The sequence below is a fragment of the Mustela lutreola genome, chromosome 6 (genome assembly GCF_030435805.1).
Source record: "Mustela lutreola isolate mMusLut2 chromosome 6, mMusLut2.pri, whole genome shotgun sequence".
NCBI classification, from domain to species: Eukaryota; Metazoa; Chordata; class Mammalia; order Carnivora; family Mustelidae; genus Mustela; species Mustela lutreola.
The window spans coordinates 63,346,787-63,357,394 of record NC_081295.1 but is presented as its reverse complement, the minus strand read 5'-3'; positions in this window follow the sequence as shown (position 1 = coordinate 63,357,394).

The following is a 10,608-nucleotide window of genomic DNA, read 5'->3' as shown; positions in this document are numbered from 1 at the left end:
TTTTTACAATTTTTTTTTTAAAGATCTTATTTATTTATTTGACAGACAGAGATCACAAGTAGATGGAGAGGCAGGCAGAGAGAGAGGAGGAAGCAGGCTCCCTGCCAAGCAGAGAGGCCATGTGGGGCTCGATCCCAGTACCCTGGGAACATGACCCGAGCCGAGGGCAGAGGCTTTAACCCACTGAGCCACCCAGGCACCCCAAAAAGAAATGTTTTTAAAGCTGAGTTGCAATAATCTGATGACTAGAATTATATAGGATCTGCTACTCAAAATTAGATATTTATGATCAATTAAAAATGTTTAGATGACTTCAATAGCGCTTAAGAGCTACAATGTGAAATTTACCCATTGAAATTAGCAAAATTTTAGCCTCCTAGACAAACATAATGCAGTTCTTTAATGGGAACTGTTTTAGATCAATAGATTCAAGTAAATTTCAAAAGTATGAACCTTATTGTTTGGCTCTTTTATCATGTATTCATTATTCATGATAGTTCTGTCTTGGTCTTGAACAAATAAACACCAGAATATTTAAAAATACTGAACTGTCTGTCCTGGGAAGAAATACATCCCAAATGACTAAAACCAAAAAGGTCACAAGATGTTTCCCTTCATTTTGTCATCTGATCTTAGATAGGAGGCTTTCAAAATACAAGCTACAGTAAGTAGCTATTTAGAGACAAGACAGCCCAAATCTATCATTTAAAAGAGGAAATAAGTGGTAAGGACATTGCATTCTTCAACTGGAACTTCTGAACTGAAAACTCTTTGTTTAAAATAGTTCCACGTGACAAAGTATCAGTTAAGAGAAGAATCCCCAATCAGTGGTGGCAGATCATGTAAACTGGCTCCCTTATTTCCTGGTTCACCGCCTTTCCAACCAGCCTCTTCTACTAGTATGCTGGTTGAAAACAGAGACACTTGCTTTCCTAGATTGGTTGAAGAGAAGCAGAGTGGCCATGTGATTCAGTTCCAGCCATTACAGTATAAACAGAAGTCTCTGCTTGTGGCTTCTAGAAAAGCTTTTTTAAAGATTGAGCTGGCAGTTTCCTTTGCACTTTGCCCTTCCTTCTTCCTCCTTCTCCCACTTGTAACTAACATGATGCCTGAAATGAAGATACCTTTTGATGTTGAAAATGAAAGCCCCTTGAACCATGCTAAGCTATCATCCCAGCTCTGGAAGCTTACCTCCAGATATCCTGTTGCTGGAAGCAAACATATCCTTCCCCTGTTTAAGCCTCTCTTTCTTGGGTTTTCAGTTGCTTGTAGGCAAACAACATTTATAATTGATAAAAGTAACACATCAGGGAAAATCGAGTGCTCTCTGACAGAGTAATTTCTTTTTCCAAAGACTTTTATAAAGGACCTAAGAAAAAAAATTTTTTTAATGTTTTATCAAATTGCACTTGAAACCGAGAAACTTGCTTTATGTGATGGGCAATAGTGAATTTTGCTTCCCTGAGCATATTACCAGAATCAGCTTAATGACAGAAACATTTAAGTCAAGTTAACATTTAAACATTTTTCACTTTCATGGAGAATGAATATATAATTTAAAGAAAATATTAAGGAGCACCTGGAAGGTTCAGTGGGTTAAGCCTCTGCCTTCTGCTCAGGTCATGATCTCAGGGTCCTGGGATCCAGCCCTGTATCAGGCTCTCTGCTCAGCAGGAGTCTGCTTCCTGCCCCGCACACCCCCCACCCTGGCCCTCTCTGCCTGCCCCTCTGCCTACCTCTCTGCCTACTTGTGATCTCTGTCAAATAAATAAATAAAATCTTTTTAAAAAATAAAATAAAAAATAAATACAATATTGGGGCACTCATGTGGCTCAGTCATTGAGCACCTGCCTTCAGCTCAGGTCATGATCTTGAGGGTCCTGAGATGGAGCCCTGCTTCAGACTCCCTGCTCAGTGGGGAGTCTGCTTCTCTCTCTCCCTCTGCCCCTCCACCCTGCTCATGCTTGCTCACTCTTTCAAAAAAAAAAATAAACAAAGTCTTTTTTCTTTTAAAAAGACAGTATCAATGGAATTCTGATATGTGGATTCATAATAGAGTCAGTCTTTCCAGTTTTTTCCTCAAAGAAGTTAAAAACATCCCTCACTACTAAGATAAAATACCACAACATAATAATTACATAATGTTTTTCCTTCTGGGGCTGGGGAGTGGTAGATGAAGTAAATCAATATGGCAACTCTCAGAACCAAACATAGATAAGTGGGCTCAACCACTCCCTTCCTTAACCCCTCACCTCACATCATGAGATGATGTGAATTGTGGAGACAGCTTTTGGCTATTTCTAGTTTTTATCATCAAAATGACACAACTGAACCTTAAGCAAGAGAAAATTTCTCCTCTCTAGATTAGGTCAATCCCCTCTAAAAGAAAGAGACTTTCAATCTAAAAGCAAGGTTTTAGCTGCTGCAAAAAGGACTCCATGTCCACCCATGGGCTGTACACTTGAAGACCTCTGTAGATCTACCAGATCAGAGTTCTCAAACCCCTGGGATTAAATTAGGGATTGGCTATTACGTGTATAATTTAGGGCATGGAATTCCACTGGGGTCACTCAGGGATAACCTTGGGGGAAAAAGAAATGGAGGAAGAAAAAACCCTGTAAGTCTACCACTTCCCCCCACACCATCACATCTGAGCCTAAGCTGTGATGCTGTGCACACATCTACTCCAGGGGCTTTGCAGTAAGTTTTCATTTGTGGCAAGTTTATATGACATTAAAAAAAAAAAAAAAGAAAGGAAGGAAGAAAGAAAAAATAACTACTGCATTGAAATGTATCCAAATGCCAGTTTTATTCGTTTAAAAATTTTAAGAAGATTTTGTTTGTAAATTATCTTTACACCCAACCAATTTTAAATGAAAATACATTACTTAGGAGAGATAACATTAAGTCATCACCATTCCCATACACATTAAAAATTAAGCTAAGTCAGCAAATCAGTGAATTAGAGTGGTGGAGCATTCTGGAACTATTCATTTGACTCTCAGGTGGTTAATTCTTCAACTAAAAAAAAATTAGTTTAATCCATGAACTGACATTCACATCCCAACAAATGTTTAATCAGCCACTTAATAGTTTCATAAATGTGGACAAGTTAACTTCTCTAGGCCATTGTAATAGAGCTACCACTTCACCAAGTAGGTATTGCCATGAACATGTATGAAGCACCTAGAAGCTCAGAAGACCTCTGATCAGCTCTCTGAGGACTTACTATCAGCTTACCTGGAGCAATGGAATAAAATCTGATAACTTTTCCAAGTTCTGCATTTAGCTCAGGTGAAGCCTTCTGGACCTATCTCAGTTCTTACAGTTACACTTGGAACAACTATTTAAGGGACAATATTTTTTATCCCCAAATCTGAGCCATTAGCCATTTAATTTTTTTTAAATTTATTTGAGAGAGAGAGAGAGAGAGAGAGAGAGAGCATTTGCACATTCATGCACATGAATGAGGGGCAGTGGGAGAGAGAAACTCCAAGCAGACTCCCCACTAAGCAAAGCCCCGGGAAGGGGCTCAATCTCCCAACCCTGAGTTCATGACCTGAGTGGAAACCAAGAGTCCAGTGCTTAACAGATTGAGCCACCCCAGATGCCAACAGCTATTTTTTATTGTTATACTGCCTCATCCTACCAATAGGGTCTCCAGGAAGTTACGACGTGAGCTCTTTTAAGGAAAATGTGCTTTTGTTATTCCTATGACCAGAGTATCTGTCTGATATTTATCTCCTACTCTGTGAGTTGGGCTAGACAACACAGAAGCCGTAAGTATGTCTCTAGGCCTTGGTGTTTTCTCATTAGCCCTGGCTCTGAGAGTTAAGTCATGGACCAAGAAGAAAGCAAACCCTCAAGTTCTGTAGGGGGGAGAGGGGAGATGACTCAGTACAAGAGAAAGAGTATGTTGATGCCTTTCTTCCCCCAATGTGGGAGCCCCATTATGTTCCTCACACCTTCGATGTGTCCTTTCAAGCTAGACAGAGCATGATGTTAGACTTGGAGGTGGAGGACCTGTGGTCACCTCATGCTTACCAGGCCCACTCTAGTCTCAACTTCTTCAGAATCACGTTAGTCCATGTTGATTCCTCCCTCCTATAAAGCAATGCTTACTGTTCTTGTCTGGAGCTCTCACCTGGCAGCTTCTATTTTTATGTCATTGCTTTTAGGTATATGATAACTTCTTTGAAAACAGGATGGACACATTAGAAACAGTTTGTAAAGACAATAAGCACTTGCTAAATGTTTATAATTTACCACCAAGAGGACAAACCCCTTATTTAGGAAAAGTATTTGATAAAAGAAAACTTGCCTGCATTAGAAAGAATCTCAAGTCTTATAAGTCAAGAAATGTCAAAGAATGATGTCTAGAGCTCTACCAGACCTGAAAATGGGTCTAGAAGCATGAGAAAAACAAGACACCACCAGAAAAGGAAGTGGATTTCAAGGTGAGGGGGAAGGTCAGCACTGCAGGGACAACCACAGTGAGAAACTCCAGCCAGGAGGAGTCAACATGTCAACTTAAGCCCAAGACGGGGAATGTCTGGGGTAGATCCACATTTGAACTATTCCTCAGGGCCTCTTATGTGGCCTTGGGGAATACCCACTGTAAGACTTTGGACCACTGTGATTTGTCTATTGCAAAACATGTGTACACAGTTGTCGTTTGTTTATCTTTAAATAAAACTTGGTTTTACTACACTATAATTATTGAACTTGCAAGTGGAGTTCATGCCAGTTTACTACACTATCAAATAGAGCATTTTCTTGGGTTTTGGCTCATGATCTGGGAGTCAAAAAAATCTGTCACTTAAACTTTCAGAGCCCAGTTTCTTCTCTTCTGAAATGATAATATTTCTCATCTTAACAAGTATATGCTTCTAGCACCTTATCAGGCATAAAGTAGACACTTCATGATTATTAGTTTCCTTCCTCTCTTTATGCCATAAGTGTATCTGGCAAGATGATTATAACTTGAGACATTAATACAAGTTTAAGCTCTAATAAATGTTTCCTGTAAGAAAGCAAAGGAAATAGCTTCAACTTTCAGAATCATTGAAGAAAGCCCAAGAAAGCGTTTTGTTACTTTGGTCCTGCTCTTACTCTTACCCAAAGTAGATGACCTATCATGAGAAGCAAACTGTCTTTCAATTAAGTTCTTTTTGTTTTATGAAATGTTTTTCATAAAATCAACTATAGGAATTATTTACTTCCTTCTAAGAAGAAAATAAGTGGCACATGTTCTTTACTGCCTTTCTCATTCATGATGATCTTTTTGTATCTACATTATGCTTCATTTTAATTTTAAATCCTTTTTAGAGGTAATTTTAAATGGCATTTTCACTGTTAGAAATTTGTAAACTTAAAAATTCATAGATTTTTGTCTATATTTGTACATATTTCTAACTATCCATGTAGTTATTCTTCTAAGGGCTCTTAGCACATCAAAAAGTGGTGTAAATAGATACTCTTTAAAACAAACCTGGGTGGGGGAAACCTGAGAAAAACAGGAACCAATAATTTGTATTGGTCCTGAAAAGAGCAAACACAAACTTATCATTTTTCAGTGCATCACATTACAAACACCTTTTTGGTGTGGGTCTCAGTCACTAATGAAGTTGGGGAATATTGATAATATATACATCATTGTATTAAAACAGAAAATTCTATTCAGGTGCAAGTTACTATCTGTTGATAATCATTACTAAATAAGAAAACAATGCACTTCAATCAACAAATATTTAGTGAGCATGTATTCTATGCCCTAGCACTATGCTAGGTCCTACAAATCTGGCTGTGAATGAAACCACAAGGTTGAGCCAAATGAATACTCAGCTATAACGACCACTGGATTCACGGCCATTAAGCTATCTGGAAACTATTCTCTTCCTTTAAAATTCAAACTTTCTATAGAAAGCCCTTTCACTCCCACAGGGCATATTACTAATAGAAATTGAGATCAGAGGGTTGGAGGAACAGAGACAAAGTTCATACAAAGTGAAGCCATATGTACCAGACTGGATTATTGTTCTTAATTCTTCCTCAATCCCTTAGCCATGGAAACCTACAGCACACCAGAGTGGATGGGTGTTCCCCACTTTACTGATATTGTGCCATATAACTTGCTCTAGTCCACACAACCTCAGTAAACATGACATGCACAAAACCTTAAATATCCCTGTGTCCTTTGGCTCAATGTCTCATATTCCTGTGATGGCCATGAATACCGACTATGCCAATTAGCTGCTGTCCCTTCAGTCTGGGCCCCAAAGTGAGATACACAGGAAGTCCTAGACTTCACCTAAAGCTAAGAGCCAGTGCCCTGCTGCCTATATTTGGGCTTCCTGTCAGAAGCCAGAGTGGTTGTGAGATCTTTGCTGGATTTCTGGAGCAGTAAGTGACTAGGCAGTACATGTACAGATTCTAGTAATCCAACTACAAACTAGTACAAGGACTTCATATGCAATTAGAGATAAAGAGACTCTGAAAAATTGTGCAATTAGTTTAAAATCCCCTATAGAATAGACCACACTAGTGAGTGGAATTATGGGACATAAGTGGGAGTCCTGTACCGAATTCAACACCTGTTGAAAACACAAAGCTTCTCTTTTCAATTCATAGTTGAAACACATTTTCTTAGATCAAAGACTTTGCCTTTAGTAATTTAATAAAATGAGACTCTAATTTGATACGAATATAATTTGAACGGCAAGCACTATATGATGTTTTTTTGTTTTAGCAACTAAGCAAAGTACAGAAACAGACTGATTATGTAAAGTATACATTTGTACCAAGAGAAGGCTGAATGTTGTCATAACAAACTCTGTGAACATAGTTTTTGCAATAGCTCCAAAAGAGAAAAGCCGTGAAGAAATGACTCCGGACATAGCACACACCTAATGTGGAGGACACAAAGGTATGCAGAACTCCAAACCACCCACAACGTAGTCATCAATGCCATGTTCTTTAACATCTGGGGAGGAGAAAGTGAGCTTCAGAAAACAAAAAGTAACATTGTTGATCTGAACTCTTCTGGTCTGGTAGTGGTGTTGGCATTTAATTTTTGGTTTTCTTCTATCGTTATAATAAGCATTAGAGGTAAGAGGTTTGCCGCAGTTTGTATCTTGTGATTGTGACAGAATCCAAACCCAAGCTCACTTAAATAGAAACGAAAATGTATTTATTCATGTAGTGGAAAAGCCTTGGGGTTGTTTAGCGTCCTGAGTGGTTTGACATAAGAGCTCCAAAAATGTAATAAAAATTCAATTTCTCTTAGTTTCTTGGCTCAGCATTCTGCTGTGTCAGCTTCATTCTTAAGATTCATGCGGCAGCCTCTGGCATCTCCAGGCTCACAGCTCCCTGACTGCTACAAGTTCTTGCAGACAGAGAGGAAGGAGACCCCATGCAGCTGCAGCTTTCACTCCGATGGAAGCAATCAGCCAAGGCTGCAAGCTCCCCGGGACAACCTGAGGCAAACAGACAATTTTCCATGGGAGGTGGGTGGGGGGGGACGTTTCCCAAAAGGAAATGAAAGTCCTACTAATAAAACAAGGGGTGACTTTGTGTGGATAAGGAAGATCAAGCATCTTTTATAACAGAAGTCAGCAAACCTCAGTCCATGGGCCACATACATCCTCTGGTCTGTGTTTATACAGCCACTAGCAAAGAATGGTTTCTCCATTTAAAAAAATATTTATTTATTTATTTCAGATAGAGAGAGAGAACAAGCAGGGGGAGTGGCAGACAGAGGGAGAGGGAGAAGCAGGGAGCCTGATGCAGGACTCGATCCCATGATCCTGGGATCATGACCTGAGCTGAAGGCAGATGCTTAACTGACTGAGCCACCCAGGCACCCCATAGTTTTTCCATTTTTAAATAGTTGGGGGTGGGGGGAGATTTTTAAAAGAATAACAGTTCATGACATGTGAAAATTATATGAAGTGCCAATTTCAGTGTTTCCCGAATAAAATTTTATTAGAACACAGCCACACTCACTGATTTATGTACTGTCCATGGCTGCTGTTATGCTCCAATAGTCACAATAGAGATGACATGGCCCACAAAGCCTAAAAAGTTTACTATTTGACCCTTTAAGAAACACTTTGCCAACCCCTGTTCTATGGGTTTGTATCTTTTAACACATTGTTTTAACACATTGTAAGGGAAGGGGCGCCTGGTTGACTCAGTCAGTTAAGCGTCTGCCTTCAGCTCAGGTCATGATCCTGGGGTCCTGGGACTGAGCCCCACATAGGACTCCCTGCTCAGTGGAGAGCCAGCTTCTCCCTCTCTCTGCTGTCCCCCTGCTTGTGTACTCTGTGTGTGTGTGTGTGTCAAATAAATAAATAAATAAAATCTTAAACACACACATAATAAGATAGCTTTATTGTTAAAATGAAATGATTTAAGTCAATACTCAGGGTCTTCAGACATCTATGTCCTTTTAAAGTAGATCATACTCAAATTTGAGAACTTCGCTTTCAGCTTTGGATACTAAATATCAAAGATGTAACACTAAGCAGGAGTTCAATTAAATAAAAGAGAAATGGACATTGACTACAAAATCAGAATTCTAATATTGACAAGTATATTTTGAAATGCCCCTATGACATCACCCCCAGATGTTCATCCCATCAGACACAGGCAGTGCTATGTGGGAGAATGGGGGGATCTCAGGTGAAACACTTCTGTCCATATGGGAGGAGAGTGTGAAAGCCTGGCAGCCTAGCATTAAATTGTTTTAGACACGTCAGTTACACGTCAAGCATTAAATTGTTTTAGACACGTCAGTTACACGTCCCACATGTGCAGTGTCTTCAAAGCAAACCACCCCCCCTGCCCATGATTTGGCTCTGAGTACTTCACCCAGGGGTACCCAATCCATAGCCCAATCAATGGCTTGTAATCATTAAAGGCCCTCAGAGGTGAGAGTAAGTGTTACTTTCCAAAAGTTGCCATAACAAATTGCTACCAACTGGATGATTTAAAACAACAGAAATGTATTCTGTGTTCTGGGGGCTAAAATTTTGAAATCAAGGTGTTGGTACAATTGTTTTCCTCTTGAGGCTCTGAAGGAAAATTTATTCTGTGTCTCTCTCCCAGTTTCTGGGGGTTGACAATCCTTAGCATTGTTGGCTTGTGGCTGCCTTTTAATCTCTGCCTCCATCTTCCCAAGGCCTTTTCCCCTCTGCATCTTTATGTCTTCTCCTTTTTTGTTTTTTATAATAACATTCATCATTGGACTTAGGGGTCATCATACTCCAGGATGATCTCATCTCATTAGCCATACTTTAACCATATCTGTAAAAACCCTTGTTCCAAATAAGGTCATATTCTGTGATTCTGGGTGGACATGATTTTTTTTTTCGGGGGTGGGGGAGGTGGTTGGTGGATATTATTTAACCCAGTAGAGTTGGGTCAAATACAACTATCCTCTCAAGAATTTGAAATGGGAGGGTATAAATGAGGCAACTAATATGGGAAGCTGATACTTCAAAGATGTCCTGGAAGGACCCAGGAGCAAACTAAACTTAGGAGCAAGCTGAAGGCATGAAAAACCAGAAATTACAGATAGAGAAGCAGCTTTGAGGAAGAGAAAAAGGTACAGGATGAACTGTAAGAAGCCATTTGGTAGCAGAGAGAAGGGCAAAAAGACACTAAGAGAAGCAGAGCTTGAGAGTGTGAAAGTCATGTTAACACCGAGCATTCAAGTGATCACACTTTACTGTCCCTGCACTGCCTTGGACACGTTCCAGATTTTGAAGACATCTATCAGTCATGAGTTTCTTTGAGATTCAATCTCTCTTTTTGCCAAATATATTTTTATAATCATCACCATTATTAGGCCTTGTTTTTAATGTCTCTTTTACTTATAACTTAAATATCTTAATACCTGACTGGATTTAAGGTAAGTGCTGAGTAAAACTTAGGTGGTACATGTCCATAGTGAGGTCTCAGTTATCCTAATTAATCTTTTTACTCTATTTATAAAAACTCTTTTTTTTTAAAAAAGTAGTTTCCATGCCAATGTGGGGTTTGGACTCATGACCTCGAGATCAAGAGTTACATGTTCTACCCACTGAGCCAGCCAGGTGCCCTGATAAAAATGCTTTAAAGAACTTCTTGAGTTATTATAAAAGCTATCTACCTGAACCATATCTGCTTAACTCATAATTATTCAAAACATGATTGTCAACAGTCAGGATGACGTTGTGTATTAGTCGGCCCTTACTAGTAAGGCTCCAGGAACAAACCCCAAATCACAGTGGCTTAAAACAATAAAGGATTATTTCTCATTCATGTTGCTCATCAGCCATGAGTGGATCATAATTCTCCTGTTACATGTGCCTTCTTCGGTATCAGAGACATGCTAGTCTCATGGGAGAGGGAACAGAGAGAGAAGGGTGGCGAAACACACAGTAAGAATCAACATTTCTATTTAGACATAATGTAAGTCACCTCCACTCACACATCATTGCCCAAAATAAGCCATGTAGCCAAGACTGACATCAAAGGATCAAGGATGTATACTTTCACAGGAGGTACTGCAAAGTTATAATGGGCAGAGATACATAGTTCTTTTGCAAGAAGGGAAATTGTTTG